General features: G+C 36.9%; 1 protein-coding gene across 1 annotated transcript in view; it reads left to right on the forward strand.

Annotated features, from left to right (window-relative positions):
- Window positions 1-13,090: 13,090 nt before the first annotated feature.
- The window catches only part of GHR (growth hormone receptor), a 151,466-nt gene continuing 140,235 nt past the window's right edge, over window positions 13,091-24,321 (forward strand). Inside the window, exon 1 of the mRNA XM_068176157.1 lies at window positions 13,091-13,241. The gene's annotated coding sequence lies outside the window, so the exon portion shown is untranslated. The remainder of the gene's footprint in view (window positions 13,242-24,321) is intronic.

Raw genomic sequence — 24,321 nt, forward strand, 5'->3', positions numbered from 1 at the left:
TCCCAATCCCCCTGCCACGGGCAGGGACACCTGCCACTTGACCAGGCTGCTCAAGGCCTTATCTAACCTGGTTTTGAACACTTCCAGTGCTGGGTTATCCACAATCTACCTGGGCAAACTGTTTCAATGTCCCATCATCCTGACAGTAAAGAATTCATTCCTTATATCTAACCTGAATTTCCCCTCTTTCAATTTGTTCCCATTACTCCTTGTCCTGTCTCTACAGTCCCTGATAAAGAATCCATCTCTGCTTCCTTGTAGGCCCCTTTCAGATACTGGCAGGTTGCCTTGAGGTCTCCAGAAAACCTTCTCTTCTCCAGGCTGAACAGCCCCAACTTTCCCATCCTATCTTTTTAGGGAAGGAGCTCTGGAGCTCTTATCAGCTTTGGACTTGCTCCAACAGTTCTGTGTCCCTCTTAAGTTGGGGACACCAGGGCTAGACAGAGTGCTCCTGGGGGGGTCTCACCAAAGCAGAGTAGAAAATACTAAGAATTCATATCTAAGAATAATGTTATGCTTTAGTGTAGTTACTGATTTGTTTCAGACAGAGAAAAATAGAAAGAAAAAAATATACTCCAGGGGAACTTTAAATATAACAAACAAACCAAAATACTAAATGTAATATCCAAACCTCATCTTTTCCATGTCTCGCTCTTCTGAGGAGGCTTGTGTTCTTTATTTTGTTACATTTTATTTGACCTGCACTCTTTAAATTGGGAAGTAGGCAGTGCAGCATTTTATACTTATGCATTAGATAAATATATTTAATTATTTTAATAGGAATTAAATTATTTAATTCCTAAGTGTGAATAATATTCTATGATTGCTAAGATGTCTATTCTGTCATCCTGTGATGGTTGTATAACCACATCCAAATATTTTGCCTTGGTAAAGCCCTGACACAACTAAGAATTTTAAAGGAAAATGAAATTGAATAGATTCAGTATGTCATCTGCCAGTTTCACTCTTCTGTCTACGATATGGATATCATATTGTTCCATTGGCTGACCATATTTGTCATGGAAAAATATTGCTGTTGCTGTGGAGATTGTTTAAGGAATGACAGAAAAAAAACTCATCTCTCTACATTTTAAAGGGATTTTTAGGTAGTTGGGGCTGTTTAGAGTTTTGCTTTGGAAGGAATGCATGTTTACTGTAAGGATCTAAACACCACAGAGTGGTAAATGCTATTAGGATTCTGTCCCCATATCCCCAAGCAGAGCCTACCAAAAAACAATAATTCTGTAAATTAGTGAAGTACTCTGCCATCTAAAGGAGTGATTTAATTGGAAACACTTGGATATATTTACAAAGTTTGACCCCAGCCTCTAAGTTTACATAACTAGAATTTTCTAAGCTGCCTGTGTTCTCCATGACTTCTGTGAGACTACAGCTGCCTTGTCTTGCTGGCTTCTGCTGGCTTGAGTGGGTGAGCTTATCTGAAAAAAATATTTCCTGTTTTAAGAAAAGACTAGATAACAGAATTCTGGTCCAGAGAACACTTTGTTGAATAAGTGAATAAGATACCAGTTCTTTAATAGTATTAATTTAATAGTATTAAAAAAAAGTTGCTTTTCTAACTGTATTAGTTCTAGACCTATCTAGGCATATCATGTCAGCTGTGTGTTTCATTTTGGTGGCTACTGCTCAAATATATGTTGAGAGGGTTCCTGCTCCCGAGATCCTTAGTCAAAATAGAGAAGGAAAACATGATGAAAGAAACATTGAAATCGGTGTTTGAAAGAAAACTCAATCCCAGTAAACTTTTGTTTATAGAAAGCATGATTTGCCAAACCACAGCATTTCTGACTTTACCATAAGTTTCAGCTTCATATTTCCATAAGTTTCATCTTCATATTTATATTTGCCAGTAGCTGATTTAAAAAAATTATATGTGAAGTAGTTGAAAAACTGCATATTTTTCTTATCAGTAGGGTACTAAATTGTAATTTTTAAAAGAAAAATGTGAACAGGTTGTTATTATAAGAACAATTAGATATTTTGTTCAATATTTTACCTTCAATGTAATTGAGAATGTAAATTTGAAATGCCTTCATTCATTAGAATAGTTTTTAAAGATTGTTAGACTTATGAAACAGGCATTTGGAATTTCATCAAACCCATGGTGTTAGATTTAATACAAGTCTCTCAAGTTGGGAATGTAGTATTTCAGCAAAATACTTATAGATTCTGAATATACCTGCATGGACTTAAAAAAAAAAACAAAAAACCAAAAAACTAGTAAAAATGAGATCATTAAACTTTGTATTAAGAAAGATCAAAACTGAAAGTGAATTCACTAGCAAACTGTGAGAAAAAGAATCTCAAAGTCCAGCAGGCAACAAATAGGTCCCTAAACAACTACCTTGAACTAATCTTTTCTTAACTTCAAAAGAATTAGCTCAAAATACCATGAGCTGTATAGCATACAGATTCCTTGCTGCAGGCATAATTGTACCATAATACACTGAATACAGTCAAATATTGCTCAGTGAAAATACGTCTCTTTTCCATAATCACTTCAACCTGAAGAAACAACACACTCAACAGCTCTAGAAATTACTCCAGCCCCTGAGCAGGAAGGGTTGCACATTCTTCCTGTTAGAACTATTTGTCTTTGCCTGATGAGATCTAAAACAATTAGTAAGTGAAACTGAATGATAGACAGGATATCAGTGACTTGCTTTTCCTATGATATATTTTTCAGGTGGCAGAGGCAAGAAGGGGTCTCCATTTCCCATTGAAACCATGTATAATTTCTACGGAAAATGGCCGAATAAAAGGCATAAGCAGAGCTTCAAGCAGGGATCTGGGCTGAGTCCAGACATGAAGGCTGGTCAACAACCCACTTGTCTGTGGGTTCCAGCAGGATGCAATAGTTAATATCTGTTCATGCTTTTCCTGTTAAGAAAGCATTTGGAGATGTCTACCAGTATAGCTTAGACACATGGGATCTTTGAATGTCAATATAGCTGTGTAGTTGAACATTTTAGGCACGTCTATGATTCAGTAGCAGGAGAATGGGAGTCTGATGGCATTTTACAAATCTCAGATTTTTGCATGCCTAAATATTCATGATAAATTTTAATCCTCCAATGGGAATATAAAGGGAAGTTTAAATAAAATCTTTCTACTTCAGTTCTCATTTTTTGCAATTTCTGCATAAGTGCTATGATGCTGTACCTTCCTCAGACCAGTAATGACCATTATTGTGTTTTCATGTGGCATTATAATGTTCCAAAAGATTTAAATCCACTTAAAATATTTTAAAATGTTGGAGACATCATAATACAATTTGGGGACTTTGCCAAATCTGAAAGAGTGGAGTAAGAGAGAACTTGCTCTTCTGTGTCTTTTTAACAGCAATGATGAGCATTTTCAGTGTACACAGTCAATGCACCATGATATTTTAAAAGATTATAAATAGACCATTTCATTGTTGTTTTCATTTTAAACTTCAGAAGTGCTGATTTTGACATGAGTTCACCACCCACAAACACAGGAATAATTTATTTCCCTGGTGACACCCACAGTGCTAAGCTTTCTTTCAACTTTCACTTTATGGAGATACCTGAAGAGACACATTTCCATTATTAATCAGGCCTGGTTTTAAAAAAACAGTTGGGCTCACTTTGGTCTTTCTCTGAACCATTCTCTATTTTGGTATCTAACTTGTTATCAACATGCAAAGACAGTAGGCTCCTTGAGATGAAAGCAGGAAATCTCCCAGCTTTTCTTTCTGGAATATATTTCCCTGTATTGGGACAAAATATCAGAAATATACAGACTTTTAGAACATGCTAACAGGTGCTTTTAAGACTAAACAAGTTTAAAGATCAAAGATCAGCTCAGGGAGAGTGAGTTATTTTACTTTTTTCCCCCTTTTTTCTTATTTTTTTCTTTCTTTTTTATTTCAGTCTTTATCTGGTTCGTTGGTTTGGTTTGAGATTTTTCATTTGGTCTTAATTAGACCTCCTTGCCATTGAAAACCAAATGTCATGTAAGGCACTCCATTAAAAGCTAAGTACTCTACAGCTACGTTCCCCTTTTAATAACTGTTGCAGAAGTATAACCCAGGCTCCCAGGAAAACAGTTAGCCAGAGATCTGGTGGTTCCCATGAAGCCAGAACTTCCAGAAACCAGTTTCATACTGACCACCCCAAGGCCAAGGGCAATTGCCTTTCCAGCTGCATGTGACACAGAGGAATATGCATATTCCCCAGCTCAGCTAGGAACACATTAGTCCTTTGGACTTGTCTTCTGTGCTTTTTTGCTATGACACATTTTAGAAATTGTTCAATTTATCCAACTTAACAGCAACACAGAGGTGGTGAGGACAGGGAAATAAAAATAATGATAAGGCACTGAAACTGGTCACAAATAAATAGATGAGCTCAAGATATTAACTGGGGATGATTAATTCATGTTGTTTCAAACTAAGCATAAATGAAATGAGTGATGATGTTAACATTTTGACAAAACTAACAAAATGTTTCACCTTATCCTAGCAGCCCTAAGTAACTTTCTGGGTGCATTGCGCTATCTTAGCTGGTGTGACACCTGCTATGTCAACTGTCATTTTCATATGCAATACATGTGTATGTGTAGTATTTCAGTCTTTTCCTCTTGCATGAATGTCCACACACCATTTTGTGCAGGATTCTTACCATGCTTTTTTTCCAAAAATCAAGTACATCATAGCCAAAATTGTAAAAGTTTGTTTATACTTAATTTAGCCTGATTTGTTTGCTTGCTTCTCTGTTCAATATTTGTGCTCTTTGGTTTAAAGTTCCACCTTTGATACTCTGCAAGCCTGAACTCAGAATGAAGAATTCTTCCTAGAGTATTCTCTTTCATGTTTTATTTCTGCCTTATTTAGCACAGAAAATTACCTATAAAGGGTAAAATATCAAATAAAGTGGAAAATCAGAGTTACAGGGCAGATCCCTGGCATTTTGTCAGGGCAGGGATGGTAGTTCAAATGACAACAAGTTAACAGTAAAAGTAATATAAGAATTTCGGCTTTGATTTCTTAATTACTCATTCCTACCTCAACATTTTAGAGAAATGGCATTTCTCCAAAGATTACTTCTTTTCTCATTCTGCCTCCAAGATCTCTTTTTTTCATATTCTCTTCAAAAAAAAATTTTAAGGTTCTCCTAGAATGATTTTTTCCTTCCCACTTGTAACCCACTACTGATGAGCAAACAGAATTTATTGAGATACTATGTTGAATTTTTTTTACCTAAGTGCTAATTTTTCAATTATCTGTGACTTTTTAAAGATCTATAGTTAAAAGAAATTTTGTCACCCCAGTGAAGAGCATAGCAAGATAACTGGTCTCAAAAGTATATTTTGTATTGCTGTATCTTGCATTTAGACTGAGTAAACAATGTGTGAAAATATGCTTACAGGATGATGTAATAATAGGTGAGGAAAGACAGACAGACAAGACAGAAAGGAAGACAGAAAGAGGGAAGGGAAGGGAAGGGAAGGGAAGGGAAGGGAAGGGAAGGGAAGGGAAGGGAAGGGAAGGGAAGGGAAGGGAAGGGAAGGGAAGGGAAGGGAAGGGAAGGGAAGGGAAGGGAAGGGAAGGGAAGGGAAGGGAAGGGAAGGGAAGGGAAGGGAAGGGAAGGGAAGGGAAGGGAAGGGAAGGGAAGGGAAGGGAAGGGAAGGGAAGGGAAGGGAAGGGAAGGGAAGGGAAGGGAAGGTCATAGGTCCACACTTCTGCAAAGTGAGAAAGAAATAGTCTTTTATTCCAGAAATTGATGATGATGATGATTTTTTTCTTGACTACAAGCTGACCACATTGACTTTTCTGCTTCTGGAGTTTGAGGTGTACTGCAGCTGAGTGGAATAGCAGTAAAGCAGTAAGAGAGTTTTGATTTCTTTTTCTTTTTTTTTTTTTTTTTTTTTTTTTTCTTTTCTTTTAATAGAGATAATGAAATATTAATTAGAACAAGAATAGAACACCAGCTCTCCCTTCTCCTAGGAAACTGCTATAGTCACTAGAGCATGAAGTCATGAAAAGCATTACCATTTGCCATGAATATTCAACTACTCCACACAAAGTGAAAAACACTGCAAGGACAGAACAGATTTCCATTCCAGCACTTACAATATGTGTTTTTCTTTCAGGAGGTAGAACATGTGTGTTTAGATCCATTCTGGAAGACAAGGAGCTAGATCTCTAACTCCTGCATCTCAATTCTGGTCCAATATTTGAGACAAGTGAAAAGGGCAAGCAAGGGGTTTTTAAGCCGCTTTTTGCTTGGAACCTAGTCTGACAGACACACATTATTGAACCCTGGGAAAACACCAACATTCTCAAGAATAGTTAGGAATAGTTAGGAATAATTGCAGGGAAAGTTTGCAGACAATGAGTGGAAAACAAAGCGCTTCCAGGCATGTTCTGAATACAACTTTAGGATGCTTAATGTTCAACAAGATATTGACTGAGAGCAGTAGTGTTTTCTGAATGAGCTGTCTCTTGAGTTGTGTTGTGCATACATTGCAAGGACAGTGGTTTCACTGGCCTCTAAACAGAAAACTTAAATAATATGAAATAAATTGAATATTTCCTGCCATTCCTTGGATTTATTTCTCTAGTGTCCTTGCAAACTGCAAGTTGATGTTTGCACAAATGATAGATGTCTAATATCAGGACTAAGAGAATCAAGATAAAAATGTTTTTCTAGATCAAATTTTTCTGAGTTAATGCAGACCTTGTTGAAATCACTACAGTAGACTCCTACCAACAGTTACTCTGTTTGAGAATAAAAATGATAGATGTCTAATATCAGGACTAAGAGAATCAAGATAAAACTGTTTTTCTAGATCAAATTTTTCTGAGTTAATGCAGACCTTGTTGAAATCACTACAGTAGACTCCTACCAACAGTTACTCTGTTTGAGAATAAAAATGTCTTGCCAGTATTTCCATCTAGACTGTTTTCTTTACTGAAATAAGATTTATATAATTTACTTCCAGTTGTCTTTTTTCATCCTCCTTTTTTTTGTTTGTTTTTGTGTTAGATTGAGAAATACTTTATGCTTAAGGCCAAGGGTTCTTAATTTCTGATGTATGAAGATTTTTCTTCATGTTTATATCATGGTGTTTATTCATTTCTGTAGATTTGAGAAATCTGAGGCTAATAGAACACAAATACTGGCTTTGGAGCAATGAATTTTTATGTGTGTATGGGTTTTTTGTGTTTGTATTTCATGTTTTTTTTTCTTTTGTTTCTTACAAACTCAGGAAGCACTAAGAATGTAATTCCTTATAGAAACATTCAGTAATATCAAAACATAGAATCCCAAAACAATATTGAAGCCTATCTATAGGCAATCCAAGTTTCTTAAATACTAAGCAAGTGCAGAGCCTTCAACAGAAATCCAAACTGCACAGCAGAATGTAACCAATTACGAGCCTTTTTCTCTCTCCTCATAATCCAGCAGGAACAACTGGCAGTGTAACAATTGCTTATACATGTTTCAAAGATGTGAAGAACAAGGCTAAAATTTATTTCAGTTTATCACAGTTTTGTCATTGACTTACAAGGTTTCTGGATTTCATCCCAAGAAAGGTTAACGGTTAAATCCATATATATGTTTTAAAAAGAATTAGAAAACCATTCGGACTATTAAGAAAAAAAATCAGAGCTTCCAATATCTGCTGTGATGGTGAATATTAAAACAAATTGTGATATTACCATTGCTGAGAGTCAAAAAATCAGTAAACAGTCTTTGCAGACAAGGAGGAAAACAAAAAATATTATTCACGAGAATGTTTTTACGGAACTAATTCTGCCTCCCTTCGATTTATTATTATAGTGTCCTTGCAATGCTGTAGTGCAGCATTTTGTCAAGTTATATAAGAAACAACAGATCTGTCAATATACAGGGTAACTGTTGCAGGTTTTTCAGTGTTAAGCTACAGATATACTCTCTTTTTATTTCATTAGAAAATACAAGGATTAACACAGAGATATGGAAGAGGAGCTGCAATTAAATAGAACCTGGTGATACAAATTACCAAGGTTGTAGTTTTGTGCCAAATCCATAAGTCCTTTTTTCCTCATATGGAAAGAAACTTTCACAAGAAATACTGTTTTGTGCATATTAAAAGCAAATTGACAGAAATGAAGTAGTTACTCTAAATCGGGATGTCTCAAGTTAGGTGTGAATGGGATAAGAATTTTCCTGTCCAAGCTGTGGACAAATTGCAAGTGTACTTAAAGACTGAAAGTCTGCAATACTTTCCTTAGGTGGGAGGATTTAAAAATCCTTCTATAGTTCTATTACTCTGTGTAAATACACTATTTCAAATTACTAGAACTTACATATCATGTGAAACCCCTAGTCCCAGTGGGTAATAAAAATTTAAACCCAAGGTTGTTTGAAAAATTTAGTGCTTATGTTTGGGGAAGAAAAAAAAAACAATGCATACAATGCATACAACTAGAAGAAAATTTTGGGAATGAATAATCAAAGACAGGGAAGCAGTAATAAAATGTGGCAAAAAGCAAATGGCCTATATCAGTGCAGATTGTCTTAATACCTTTCTTCTGTAATTTTCTAGCCAAAACAAACACAATAAAGTTCAGAATGCTCTTACCTCCCCACTGTGCAGCTGGCGATCACAATACAAGCAATTCCTTGCCAGAAGGCACACATGCACCCAACTATGATGTTGCAAACCAGAAGATATGAATATTCTCAGTAATAAGACATACATCTGAGGAGAACAGAGTATACTTCACCCTATGATGAAGGCTAAAAAGTTTGTGCTGTCTTTCAGCATTCAGACAAAGAAACAGGGAGATAGGATAATTTGGTATTTGGCTCTTTTATTTCACTAGCATCTTCTGGGTTTATTGCTTTATGATTGCAAACACAATAAGTCTACCTGCTTCTACAGTCACACTTCTCAAGAATTTCCCAGAAGTCATGGTGGAAGAGTTAAATTCCTTTAGTTTTATTCTCTGTCCTCCTGGATGTTTCCCTAGTCTTCAGAAGATATCCTGGAACTCTATTTGGTATTCATTAAGCTGGAGAAGTGTAAATTTTCAGCCTTTATTGTTGCTTTTTTTCCTTTTTGTTTTTTAGCTGTACTTTTAAGGAAGGTTCATCTTGTCACTGTAAAGTGAATTTTCCTTTTTTTCTGTTATAGCTTCCACAACCTTTCTTCATGAATGTTTAGAGAAAGATCCCTTCTTGTATTAATCTACTGGTAGTTTTCATCCTGACCATCCACTTTCTTTTCACTGCAAGGTGGTCCCTTTTCGTCCCACAGATTAAATGAGTAGGTGGATCTGCATCATTGTCTTGGTCTTTGTAGCCCACAGAAAGTTCTGACCACTTTCCTGAAATGTGAGATAGTCCTTTGCACTTCTTGCATCTTTCTTCAGATGCCAACCATCCTTCTGTATTTTTTTCTTATTTTTGGCCAACTAACATGCAGTTCCATGTACTGATTTCTGATGCACTGATTTCTTTTGATCTTTACATGAGTACACATTTCTGTGTTTTTTTTCTGTCCTGCAAATTACTATTTTTTCCCTGATAGAGTGATGTGCTTACTTTTTCCACCCTTCATATGTTTTAGTAGTTACTAAGGTGAAGTATGACATAGGTCAGCTTGTCACCCATCCCCAGCTGCAGATCCAATGCCCTCCTGCTGATCATTGACATGGAGAGTGACACATCTTCTTCTCTTCCAGTCCTTCCTAAAGAGTCTGTATCTACCCATTCCAACACTCCAGTCATAGGAGCTATTCCATTACATCTCCATGAAGCTGATAAGATCACAGCCCTGGTAAACCTGAGCTGTCTCTCACTCTTGTTTATTCCTCAAGCTGAGTGCATTGCCATAGAAGCTGCCCTTGAATGAAGCCAGTTTACTGTTTACTGTTGGCTAGAATTGATTTGTGCCATTCTCGTGATAACTTGTGATCCTCCTCCAGGCTTTGGGCTTCTCTTGTTGGTCCTGATATCAAAATGGAAAGTGGTAGGAGTGGAACGGATTGAGTGTCCCCTCCCCTTGCAACTGTAGTTTAAACCCTCTTCGTCAGTTTACCAAGCCCGTGACTGAAGTTGCTCTTCCCCTTCTTGAATAGATGGACCCCCACTAATCCTGGAACAGAAATTATGAGCAAACTACTCAAAGGTTATACATACATACATGGTTTAAATCATTAGTTCTTTTGCAAAATCTTTATGACTCTAGCACCAGTTTTCTGGATGTTTGTCTATTTTTACTCTTTGAGGTTTAAACCCTACAGGAAGAACTTCCCTCTTCACTTGTGTATTTCTGCAGTGCTGGCTGCGCTGAGATCCCAGCTTCAGATACTGGGCTCTGTTTTTGTATTTAAAAAAATAATCAAACAGTTGTATTTCTGTAAATGAATATATACTAGATATACTTTCCCTAGCACAAGCTGTGCATACTTGTCATACATCAACTATTGGAAGAGTGGCTCTTTAAGAAGAAAAACCTCCATATGCTTCACAAAAGAACAGGGGTTTAAATTACATACTAAAAATTATCCATTCCTTTTCAGCTTTCAACTGGTCAATTGCATAGATCAAAACAAGAGAAAAGTGAAGTACCCTGAAAACATTAGCTATGATTTTCTTATTTTATTACCTGCGGGTCAAAATGGATTGTCACATTAACATGGAAAATAGAGAAACCCTAAGACCAAGCTTCCTGCAATTTAGCATATATTGGGTGAAAAATCAAAGAGAACATTTGTTTTATTGTTGAGATGACTGTGTAGGAGATGCAGATGCAGACCATCAATAATGTTGGTATTATTTTTAACTGAAATACTGTAGGACCATTATAGACATATAGTAAAAAATAAGGACTACAGCCTGTAACTAAAATACAAAAGGCACTGCACAGAGGCTGGTAGCTTTCCTTCCATTTATGTTATAATTGCAGCTGTTTTCAAGCAAGCTATAACATGAAAAGGAGTAAAAATTCAATGTCAGTAATGTAATTTGGTGTCATATATCAGTGTTTCTTAGCAACAACCCAGTAACATTCCGTGGAGGCCATGCTCAAATGAAGTAATATTGCATCAGTGGATAATATTTTCAATGAATGTTTATGCTTCAGGTTTTTCTCTGAAAAACTGTGGATGTTACAAGAACCTTGCTGCTCCAGGTTGAAAACATTAATTTTTTCTTTGTTTTGTTTTGTTTTTAAAAATCTGCATATAACTCAGCTGTGACAGTGTTTATTAAACCAAAACCAAAACCTGCTTCAAAATACTTCTCTTCCCTTTGTTGTAAAGGAAGATTGTCTCTCCGATCAGGAAGGCTGTCTTTCAGCTCCTGAGATGTCTCTTGAGTAACAGTGTTGGGATGGACCCACAGTGTTGAATGTGTATATGTGTAAAGCAACACTTGAAGAAAGAAAAAAGTGGGAGTTTTTTTTTCCCATATTCAAGATACATTATCTAAGATATGCCCAAACCCTTTCTCTCTTAAAGTTCAAGCCATTTTGGAAACCAGGTAATTTTTTTTAATTTCAGCAACTGTAGGAGAAATAATTTAATCAAGTAATAAAACCAGAAAAAGACAAGGAGCAGGGAATATTAGATATAATTTGATATCCTAATTTAGTATTTTTATGATCTTATGACTCTATAGTCATAGAATCACAGAATCACTAGGTTGGGAGAGACCTTCAAGATCATTGAGTCCAACCCATGCCCTAACACCTCAACTAAACCATGGCAGTAAGTGCCATATCCTGTCTTCCTTTAAACACATCCAGGGATGGTGACTCCACTACCTCCCTGGGCAGACAATTCCAGTACTTTATCACTCTTTCCATAAAAAACTTATTCCTAATATCCAACCTACATTCCCCTTGGTACAGCTTAAGACTGTGTCCTCTGGTTCTGTCAGTGGCTGCCCAGAGAAAGAGACCAACCCCACCTGGCTCCAGATACCCTTCAGGAAGTTGTAGAGAGTGATAAGGTCACCTCTGAGTCTCCTTTTCTCCAGGCTAAACACCCCCAGCTCCCTCGGCTGTTCCTCTCAGGGCTTGTGTTCCAAGCCCCTCACCAGCCCCGTTGCCCTCCTCTGGACATGCTCAAGCGTCTCAACGTCCTTCCCAAACTGAGGGGCCAGAACTGGACACAGCACTCGAGGTGTGGCCTCACCAGTGCTGAGTACAGGGGAAGGGTGACCTCCCTGCTCCTGCTGGACACACCATTCCTGGTACAGGCCATTTGTTACTACCCAAAAGACAAAAAACTGAATGTGAATTAACACTGTTCTGACAACAACTTGGATCAGGACCAAATTCTCCTATGCCATTCACGGATGTAGCTTCATGGAGGTTTGCATTACCTTGCACCTCTGGTCCCTGCATAGTCAGAACTCAAGGAAGCACCTTCTAGAAATTTTCATGCCTGATGTAGTTTGCACTTGCAGAAGATCAATTCAGCTTTTCTTTTTCTTTTCTGGTGCAAGCATTAGGGAGATACACAGTCTTGGTACTCTCAAAATATCAATTTTTTGTGATGGAGCACAGGTATAAAATGATTGCACTTCGATCAAAGAATGAGGCTTCCCTTGTCAGAACAAATGTTTAATATACGTGCGCACCATTTACTTCAAAATTACTTTTCCAATCAGTTGGCCAGCATTTAAGGTTCATCAGAAGAGTTTAGCTTCTGAAAAAGACACATTTTGTTACAAAGCAACAAAGCACCACAGACAACACCTCTGCTTGGGAGAGTTAAAATCCTGCTGTTATTCAGAGAGTATTCAAGCACTGATTCCAAAGATGCTGAAGTTCATAAATCCTGTGAGAGAAATAATTTATTTTTCTAAGTCCTCATAAAAAATAGAAGCAAGCAAAGAAAGGGCCTCTTAGATGAAATAATTGCTTCGTGTAACACTGTGTAAACAATCCCTGCTCCAAGGCCATGCAGGGGACATGTTGACATAGGCAGATGCAGATAGGGCATATCTCTCTCACTCCTGCTCTGGCCAGGCAGGTGCAAACCAGCTTTGGCCAGGAACCCTTGAACTCATGTAAACACACCACAAGCCCATACTTTACCCCTTTGAACACTTTTTATTTTAGGCCCAGCAGCACTGCAGCGTTGCTGTGCAGGCCCTGAACGGCAGCCGGCTCCCAACCGCCAGGCCGGAGTGGGCGCGGGACGGACACGCAGGACACACGCCGTCGGCCTGGCACGGCGCTGCCCAGTCCAGGTAGGAGCATGGGGATTTCTACAGGGCCTCAGGTGACGAAACCTCCACCTAATCCAGGTGCTCATCACTGGATGCTGCAGGAGGAAGCATGGGAAATCTGAAACCAGCATCTCTAAAGCAATGGACCTGTCAGAAAGTTCCACCTTGTCTCCAGGGCTTGTCTGGTGAGACAGGAGGGGCTCTGTCCCTGCAGTTTATCCAGATAAACCACGGTGTCCAGTATGAGCTGCTGACTGGACTCAGGTTAGCGCACAGGTTGTGACTGCCGGTATCTGTCTCTCTCTTCAGGAAAAACATGCTTTTTTCCTTCTCATCTGCATTGAGCACTGTGAGAAGAGAAAATGTGGTTGGGAGAGGAAGTTTTAACAAATTTACAAGATGCAATGGTTCTCTGCAGATCAAAACATTCTTTCAGTTTTCAGAGCAAAACAAGAAACTGAAATAGCAGGCCTTTAAACTTAATTTGTCTCATGACAATTCTGTGACATACCTCGAAATTTGAAATTTAATTTTTACAATTACTTTTTTCCTGTTATTTCACTGAAAGTTTTCTTTTGGAAAATTAATTTCAGTTTTGTGTTTCTGCATAACAGTTTATTGTAGGATCAGCAGCAAAAAATGAAAATATAAATGTGATGTGTGCATAACTTTGAGAAGAAAACTAAGTGAATGTATACCATTTGAAAAAACAATTTTCTGCTGGGTAGGCAGCACAAGCAATCTCTTAGTTATCTCATAACTGCATTCCAGTTTACACTGAGACAACAGTGGTTAAATAGATGGTGTGATGATGTTGCATTTGAGGCAATAAATTTAGTAATTTACCTGTTAATCACATAATCTTAAAATTCTTTTCTCTAAATCAGTTTCTGGAGACCCTGTCAGTGTTAGTTCCAAGACTTAACTAATCTTGAGCTAATGTAGTAACCCACTGGGGATCTCATGGCCTGTGCTAAGGTCCATGGTGGGGCTTCATAGATGTGACACACTTGCCATAAGGTAAATCCAGTTCTTCCAGGATTGGTTGCTGTTGAAACATGAGATATGTTCGGGAATGCTATGGTTTTCTTGGCTCTGTGCAAAATCCCTGATTCCTCTGCTGCATATCCAGACATTTTTAAACATTGGTAGAATATTTAGAGTTCACCTGAAGTATACAGAAAACGTAGTTTCCCTGCACACTGAAAGCCAGATTGCCTGGGCTTCACAAAGGTCTTGCAATGTGTCTGTTCAGTCTAATATTTCAAGTGTGTTTTTAAAGTCTTTTCAGACCTAAAGTTTCCCATCTTGACAATGGATTTGTTTGACACTTACATTTTGACTTATATAATCTGTTAGTGTTTCTTTCCATGTAAGACAGAAATTTTTGAGATGTAGAATGGAAGAATGGAGCCTTTACCTGGGTAGAATTAGAAAAGATTTTCTGATTTCTTAGAAAATAAAAGAAAGCACAAACATTTAATTTTGAATCAACACCAATGTTTCAAAATCTGTATTCACAAACTTAATAATTTTGTTTTCTCTCCTCTGTACTATGCCCTTTTTATAAAATATCCTGGGGCAGTTTTCTTCTTTTTAAGAAATGAGAATCAGCTCATGAGCATGCATCAATTCAAATTAAAAAAAAAAAAAAGAAAAAAAAAAAAAAAGCTTGGTTTAGGCATGTTAAAATTATATATTTGATTTGAAGTAATTTCAAAATTTCTTTCATTTTTTATGTCTTTAATTTCATTTCTTTCTTTCTTTTTCTAATCAAAAATTTTTATTGAAACTATCTCATTTTAATTAATACTTCAAACCTATATTTGATTAATTTACTGTTAAAACATTAGAAATATTTATCTATAGTTACAAACGACTGATGCTCTCTGCAGAAATTGAAACTGGTTTTGGTGGCATGTAGTTTAAGTCACTTTACCACAGTATTGTTTATTATTACAAGAGTAAAAAGTCTGAAATATTTGGGATTACTAATTCCTGAAGAGCTACATTCTACCAGAGCTCTAATTGTAGCTCTATTTATGGTTTCTCCCATTAAATTATCAATTATTTTTGTAAGACATTTGTCTTAAAAACAAAAGTGAACTCCTTGGGAGTTCACTTTTAGTATACTTGTGTAATTTTACACATTACACAAGTATACTAAAAATTATGGAGGAACACTGTCATAGTTTTGTAATCACAAAATCCTTTGAAAACTCCATAAGCTCTACTCCAGTTATTTCTGACCTCAGTGGTGTATGTTGACCTTATTTATACTCTTTTCTACAGTGAGGCTAAACTGGTAAAAACAAATCTGCAACTTCGTAGACCCAGCACTGCATATGTACATCTCCTAATGGAATTCCTGAAAACCCTGCATTTCCCAGGGCTCTAGGCACATGGCCTGAAAATTTTGTCACGAATCTTAGCAAATGGAATATGCTTTGAGTATGCCAGAATCAGAACGACTCAGCTATGAATCCTTAAATTACCACATAGCTTTCTTTAGCTGAGGTTTGGAAGGGATACTGAGTATTTTCCCAGAGCTTACTAACTACTTGAACAAGGTAGTTGTATAACATTATGATATTCAGGTTACTTTGTGAATCAATAATCAGGTATTTAGTGGCTAGAATAAGAGCTCAAACACCTATGACAATTTGGTTATTGCCTCAAAACAGAAATAATAAGTTAATTTTTCCAGAGCAAAATAATTTACATCAAAATTGTAAATCCCAGTTTATTTTAACTACAAGCCAACAGAATGCAAGACTATTAGAAATAAACTTGTAGTGTTCAGGAAGCTTATATGGCATTTTTCACTAAGTGATGACAATATTTTATCTCATAACTAAAATAGCTAATGCCTTGGATGTCCTTGTATGGGCTTCTTCTGTTATCTTAGCAAGTTAGAAAAACAGATATCCAGTAAGTCCTTGGTTCTGACTGCTTTGGGGTGCTTGGGCTCAGAAACCTTAGACATCCCAAACTGTAAGGTCAATCATCAGTAACCTCCTGCATCCGATGTGGCATTGATGCAGAGAGAAGCAATGCAAGCATAAAACCATGGGGCAGAGAGTGGTCCCTGCCCTACACATCTTGTGTAATAAGCAGAGGAAGGGGTGCAGAGTGAGCAGTGATTGATCTAAAGTCACATAAGCAACTGTAAAAATCAGGAGTTTCCTATTTGCCATATTAATTTTTTTTTTTACTCAATATCCTCTGCTATTTTTGTCTTAGAAGTCACTACTTCTGAAACAGAAGTACCAGTCAAATGGAAAAGCCACAGTTTTTAGACTTCTCTTAAGTGCTTTGTTAAGCTGTTTAATCCTATTTTACTTGGTAAATATTAAAATTGAGATATAATTTTAAAATGAATGTATGCAATGAAATGAGACAAGACAACTGGGGAGCAGAAAATTTAGCAAAGAGCAAATTCTTCAGTCTAAACTGAAATTGAACATTTGCTTCCATTTTGGAATAGGAAGATAGTAGAGATAGTAGAGAAACATTATATGTCAGCTTTCTGTGAGGAAAAAATATTGACTGATTATTAAGCCATTTTTCTGCCTAAATCTTATCTGTGGTATTTCAGCATCTGATGCCATTTTCTCTTTCTCTCTCTCTCTCTCTCTCTCTCTCTCTCTGCAATGCCAGAACAAATTCATGCTGTTGATTTTTTCAGCACTATGTAGCTATTGGTGCCTATGGAGTTTTATCTTCTGCAAATATAAACTAGGCATTTATTGTATTGCTAAGAACAAAATGACTGAGAAAGGACCCTGATGAGATGGACCCCAAGGATCTCAAAGTCTCTGACTCTATTTGCAATTAATCAGTAGCTAAGACGTAATCCAGAAACAATGTAATAGGAGGATCAGAGAAAAGAATGGAACAGACTGAAGAGAACAATAGATGTCCATGTCATTTCTGGACACGAACATTTCTAACTACTGACAATGATAAAGAAAGCAATGCAACTGTGGCAGGATATCACAAAGAAAGCATCAATTAAAGGGGTTTAATTGCAAATTTCATTTTTTGGTTAATTTTTAGACTAGACAAAGGTACCTACAGTACCTTTTTGGTTTGCTTTGCATAAAAATAACAAGTATTAGTCAACCTAATTTAAATATGTTACCATTTTCTAATTTTAGAGGAAATATTTCAATTTTGCCTGAATATTCAGGAAATAATGTTATTCTAACCCACGCCTAATCTTCAAATTTTCTTGCTTACTTCATCTAATTCAAAAGTGTCTCCAGCTGCAACTGAAGCTTTCACTCAGAACTATGGCTTAGTTCATTTGTATTTGTGCACAATTGTTCATTTGTATTTGTGCTGTCATCCGGTTAAATGTTACCTGTTCTCATAATAAGCAACATTTGTCATCCTCCTGATGACCTCCCCTTCTTCCTAAGACTATGAGTATTCAAAATTTAATCTTTTATTCTCAGAAAATTGAAGTAACTGGCTCCAGTGTGGCTGCAGAGCTGAGAAGGGTCACACACACAAAAAATATATATAAGAGGATCGAGAATGTTTCTTCGCTGTATCCAATCCATGGCACAAAATAACATGACTATTTCAAGCAATATATACAGTAAGAGAAAATCATGCCACTTAAAATAACTTTGAAAGTTTCCTTAAACTTATTCTAACACATAAAAATATGAGCATGCCCATTATAGAAACACAAGCAATAATTTTAAAAATTTTTGGAAATATCAAGTATACAATCTGAAGACCTTTGTGCTGTGTGAGAGTATAAGATAGCTCCAAAACATGTCCAGATAATACCTTAAGTACTTAAAAAACATGATCTATGTTAGGGTTTCATAGCAGTGATGGATTGTTTAATGCTTCATTGAAGCCTCTGCCTCCTTGGAGGCAGAACTCTTTCACCCAAACCTGGCATCTTCATTTCTTCACTGACAGCCAAAAAAGTGCCTGTGAACTGGGGGAGTCTGCTGGTATGAATGCCTTAGGCAGGAAACTAAGCCCTAGGCTGTATTCTGACTTATTGCTAGCATTTGTTTCTAGTGAGGACTATCATGGTGCTAACCACAGTTTGACTTTTAAATTTTCTCTACTGAGAAATTTCCAGCTAGGATGAAAGCAATACCTTTTGCTTACTCTCTCTGGCAGCAGTAATTGTCCTTTGGGCAGCTCAGCTCCCCTGTTACTCCTGTGAAGAGTCAGGCCCTTACATGCATTGCACAGCACTGAGCATGGCACATGAGGCAAGAGAATGAAAACATACATATCTCCAAAAAAGTCACCAAGTCACCACACCACACCTTATGAAAAATTCTGTCTTTAAACATTGTATGCAAATCATCTTTGCTTATAAATACTTAAGTATGAAAAAAAAGTACTTTGCTGATGTCTGTAGCATTTCTTACACCAAATATTTACTGCCCAAAGCAACGCTATGCACAATGTAGGTTATGCAGACAAGACAGTGATAGGAGCCCTCATCTGCTTCTCAATGGCTTGTTTCATTGCTTGTGGACATTTGAGCTCCTGGACAAGAAGGCTTTTCTGCAATATTCGCAAAATGATAGGAAGGGAGATGACAAGGTGTGCATTCTAATTTATTCATAAAATCCTAGTGATACCCTTGATTAGCAGTACACAAAATCTTTTGTCCTGCTATCAGCCTGTAAATGCCCTTTTTCAAACAGTGCGTAAAAATATTAATTTGTCAGAATTCGAGTGTTTTGCCATGTAGCAGGTGTTACGTTCAAAGGATTGACAAATGTGTGTTTAAATAACAGAATATGGCAATCATCTCTGTGAGCTGCAAGAACCCTTTTGGATTCCTCTTTTAATTGGTGCTGCAATTGTTCCAGTGGCTTGAGAATTGTTATGACAATAATTATGGCTGCAATTGAATGGAGAAGCAGTAGTGGATAAATACTCATGCCTTGGTTGGTCTTGCACTTCTTTTATTACACCAATACAAGTACCACTCAAACAAACTCTTGCAAGAAAGAATATGCTCATATGTCAAAAATCCCAGTCATCTCAAGGGTGCAGTTAGGTGCCACTTATACGCCAGTATGTTGACTCTGAAGTTGTCTCAAAATAATTTCTGGAAAAGAAAAACAAGTCCTTTCTGTTACACATGCTAGGGAAAAATAAAAAAAACAATTAATATTTTTTGTCATACAACATGATCAATAATGTTACTTTAATTATTATAACAGCAGTGTAATTGGCATACATAGACTAACTTTTCTTCTGAGCCTTGGAAAATTGGGAAAAAGTTTTAAATATGGTCTTTGAAACAGAAGTACTTAAAAAAAAAAATTTAGCTATATTAAAAGTCCCTCTTCTGGTTTCAGCAGGGACTAATATTTTGTGTGGTTATAGGCACATTGTTACTGAATAATCATATACAAGCTCATCTGGGCATTACAAGACCAGAATTCAGCTTCATCATAAGGATTGCAAAATTTGGGCAATATCTGAGGTTTAGGTATAAATGGGAAGTACTGGTTCATAGTATGAAACTGACATATTTATATAGATATGTTAAAAACTATTAATTTGACTAGACTTTATTTTCAAAGCCTTGTTCATTGAATCTTGCATGAGACAGTGAGTTATGCAGATTGTGTTCAAAGAGGAGGTTAGAGAGAGCAAGGAAAGGCCTGGACAGGCAGTCTCTGAGTCCTGGGAAGGCTAACATTATTCTAGGTCAAATAGCGGTAAATAGGCTTGCACAAGCTGTGAATGTGTGTATGGGGAACATTTTCCAAAGAATCTTTCAGTGGTAAATCACACTCTATTTCAGGATCTAGTTGTTTAGAATAAAAACCTACTTTGTCCCCCATCTCGGTGCAGTATACTCCTACTGAAGCAGTACAGTCATGTAGACAAGATGAACTGATTTTAGTACATCAACTTTACATCTGAAGGGACTAGGGATAGTCTGATAGACTCAGACTATGTGTTTTTTGGTCTCTGTAACACCATTACTTTTCTCTAGCTGGTTGCATCCAATTCTGTTCAACTTTTGAATCTCAGAGGACAAGTCCTTTTGTCACAAGTCCTTTTAGCTATTATTCCTAATAGTTCTCTGGATGCTTTTTCTGTCTTTAAATTAAGATCCCTTTAATGCCCTCAAATAATCATTGGTGTAAGCAGAACAGTAAAGTTAATTGAACATACATGTCTCCAGTGCTGTGAAGTGTGTATTCCAGTGGGAAAGTGGTTTTTGAGGAAAGAGCAACATACAAAATAGTGTTTTATATTGAGTTATACCTATAAATTATATCAATATGTTTTATAAAAACTAAAATAACATTAAATGTTATATATATTAATATTACATATTATATTACACACTGTTTATTGATTAGATAGTAATATAATTAAAAATTAATTGAAATGGTTATATGATGTAAAGGTACATTAATTAGGCAGTGTTAACTGTGCAGCATTTTAGATAAGAGACTACATGTAAGGGTGTAGCTCTGTTGTCTATGTAATACTGTCTACTTACACTGAATTGTGAAAGTTGAGAAAGAGTAGAAATGCCAAAATTAAGTCTGTTTAGCCTTTATGTCATCCAGTGTATTATAGTGATACAGAATGTGGTTTGGCAAAACACAAGTAGTGTTATTCAGCTGAAAAAGTCACTTAGATGCTCAGAGGAAGCCACTTGGACCTCCTCCTTAGTCCCCCAGAGAAAGTACTTCTGTGTTGCAAATGCAAAGTGCTGAATAGGTAACACAATGTCATATAATATATGTTTTGGTTCCTCTCAGTCATAGCATGACTTTATCTTGCCTATTGTATATAAGCTGTACCTTATGTCAACACTTAAAATAGTTATTTTCTTTTCTGCTTGTTACCATAGGATCAGAGCACCCTACAAACACAAATGAGTTAGTCATCTCATCTCCCAGATATAGTATTTTGTAAACTCCATAAGTGTATGTCCTAAATTTACAGAAGCAGCCTCTAAACTGTTTCATTACCTGTGTTCTTCACTGGAGATGCCTGGAACTTGTCTGATGACCACCAGTCACTCATGGCATCTGCTGTCTTCAGCTGCACTGACTTGTCAGCATCTGCGAAATGCAGACTGTGGCCGTCTTGGGCTGGGGACCCAGAAAGGAGGCAGCATATCATTAGTGGTCCACTGTGGTTGTTTACCTAGTATAAAATGAAAATCCACAAATCTGCAGTCTGGAATCAATGTGCACCACAGTCTGTACTAATCCTCCCTTTACTATGTTTATAGCTATCTGTTTAAATTCCTATTGTTAACCTCATCCCTTGAAAAAATGCCTGTAGTTCTTTCCTTCATATATACACAAGTTTCATGGGAAAATAGTAGTGTAATTCCTTCCAAGGGACCGGGTGTGCCAGTCAAGTTGAATTGTTTATGTATGTGCGCTACAAATATCAATATGTCAGTCTACTCATGTATAACACCAAAAGACATTCAGAAAACTTAAGGAAGCTACTGTGATTAATGTCTATATAATTACTATACAAGCAGAGGTCAACAAACATACTTTATTTAAGTTTTTTTTTTTCTGCATTAAACTAATGTGAAGAATCAAAATATTTTCATTTTCATTGGAGGAATCATGGCAGCATCTAGGCTGTGGTACTTTTCACTTCCATTAAAAATGCACTTGTTTGTAAAAGATTCTAAATGCTTGATTAGAAAGAAAATGTTTTTACACAGAACAGGTCTGCCAGAACTTTGTTTCATACCCTCTTTTATTTGAAGATTCATTAATCCTTTTAATTTTTCATCTTTGATAATGGTAGTATTTTAAGGGGGTTTTTCTGGTTTTTGCTTCTGTTTTTACAAAAGTAGTTTTTTTTAAATTAATACTCTGTCTACACTCATGGTTTGTTTTTTGTCTAGTATCCTGAAAACTTCTAGAACCCGTATTTCTTACAACAGTCAAATATCAGTTATCTGGATTGCAGATTATTTATGCAAGTTATGGAAGGACTGTTAAGGTTTGGCACAAGCACAATTCTACTGTTTCTCACACCACTTTACCTCAGGGACCAGTGTTGCCACTGTTCTTCAGCAAAACACACAGAAAAAACCACTCTGGCAGATGCAACCTGGTTTCCAGCAAGCCCATCCAGGTCAGGTGCCTCCTGGTCTCACTGTGAAGACACCAGGGCTGCTGGGGAGTACAAATATACAAATACACCCCATCCCACAAATCTCTGAGTCCCAGGAGCTTGTTGGGTTCAATGCAAACCCATGTGAACACCTGGACCTGGCTGGGCTCCAGCACAGTGTTGAGTGCAGCAACAAGCCAGAGGCTGGAAGAACAATGCTGATTTCTTTAGGGCTGGCCCATAAAGAAAACATCATCTACCACGTGTTTTTCCTGAAAAGACACAGTCTATGCTCCTATCTAATTTACATGCTAAGAATCTCCATTCAAAAGTGCCTAGATTCCTCCACTGGCTGGTATAGAGAATTTAGACTCCTGAATTTATGTGTTGGGTATCAAGCAAAGTAATTGAAAGTAGATGGTGTATGTGTTTAGCAGAATGGGGTTCAAATCACACTATTACCTTGTATTCTCTTACCCAGAAAATCACCTCAGAAATACTTATCTAAAATTTACTAGAAAAAAAATGCACTGTTGAAAGGAAATTTCAGCTCACTGTTCTCCTCACTGGAGATGTTCTTCAGTTCAAAGTAAATGGAAGTATAAATACTTTATAGCTACCAAAGCACTCAGTGTGGGCAGGGACTTGTCTGAAAGAAGAGTCATCTCTTGGCACCTGTTGAGAAAGAGGGAAAATGAACAGCTGAACCAGACATCATTTACATGCAAGATGTGTAATAACTTAGAATACTTCTATTAGAGGAAAAAAAAAATTACGAAGTTGAAGTGATTGAAAGACTGCAAGCCATGTCTGGAAACTTCCAGAAATTAAATCTTTGACAAATATTCCTATAGACAAATGTTGCTCTGACAGTGGCTGCAGCCAGAAAGGGGAAGGTGGAAGATCTTGAGACAAGTAAAAATCATGGCCAATACTGTCCATTTTTGAAGGGAAAATTCATATTTCTTGCACAAGCAAAGTGCTGAAGTAGTCTCCCAGAAGGCCCAAAAGAGCTCACAGGCTGAAGACCAACAGCAGCTGGAAAAGTTCTCTGGCAATGATGACAGATGTGGGTAGGAAGGCAGCAGGAGTGGTGGTAGAGTTGAAGAGTAGCAACACAAATAACAAAAGTGCCTTTTACCCGGCAATGCATGCCCTGCAGTTCCACATATTGCAGAGACTATTTCAGATACTTCTTAGCTTGGATAAGGATGTTAGTCTATGTTTGGACTGCTGCCATGGACATGTGAGAAGGTCAGTAATATTGACATAACTTACTTTGTAGATTAATTTTTTATCTCTGACTAGTTTATTGTTTTATTGTGTTTCTTTATACTCTTATTAAAGTTATGTTTGTTCAAATCACTTTGACTGGTACAGGTACTTCTTACTCTTTTATGCCTTATTTCTCAGGTTTCTGAGAGAGAATCTTAAAGCGCAGATTTTTTAAGCTTTCAGAAGGAACTGACATTCCTTAAGCTCGTATTGGCTTCTTGTAAGTGTGAATGAGCACAGCCAGTTTATGATTCATACTGCCTAGCCAGCCATAAGCTTCCAGTCCATCTTTACCTTCCATGACAAGACCTGGAGTTGAGTTCAACACCTTCCATGCTTGCTGAATTATTTCTTTATGCTTTTAGAAACTCTTACTGCACAGATTCTACACTTCTCAGAGAAGATCTGAGCAGCTGCAACATGTAGTGCTAGTCTGAGCTGTATTTGTCATTGTAGTACTTTCCCCTGCATTTGTAACTGCTTTCCTGGCTGTGCGGGTTTGTAGCTCTATCCAAGCCCACTGAAATCAGTATAAAGGTTTTCTGACTGGTGGGATTTGGATCTTATCTTTCAGGCTGGAAACCAAATATACATGAAAATCACAAAGGTGTTTTGAAGTACCTGCATAATACCTACTAAGTTAAGATGAATTAATTCAAAGGAAGACAGATGTCTTTCTAATGAAAGGGTTAAGTAATCCTTTTGCAATACTTCA

Source organism: Anomalospiza imberbis, chromosome Z, assembly GCF_031753505.1.
Source record: "Anomalospiza imberbis isolate Cuckoo-Finch-1a 21T00152 chromosome Z, ASM3175350v1, whole genome shotgun sequence".
Taxonomy (NCBI): domain Eukaryota; kingdom Metazoa; phylum Chordata; class Aves; order Passeriformes; family Viduidae; genus Anomalospiza; species Anomalospiza imberbis.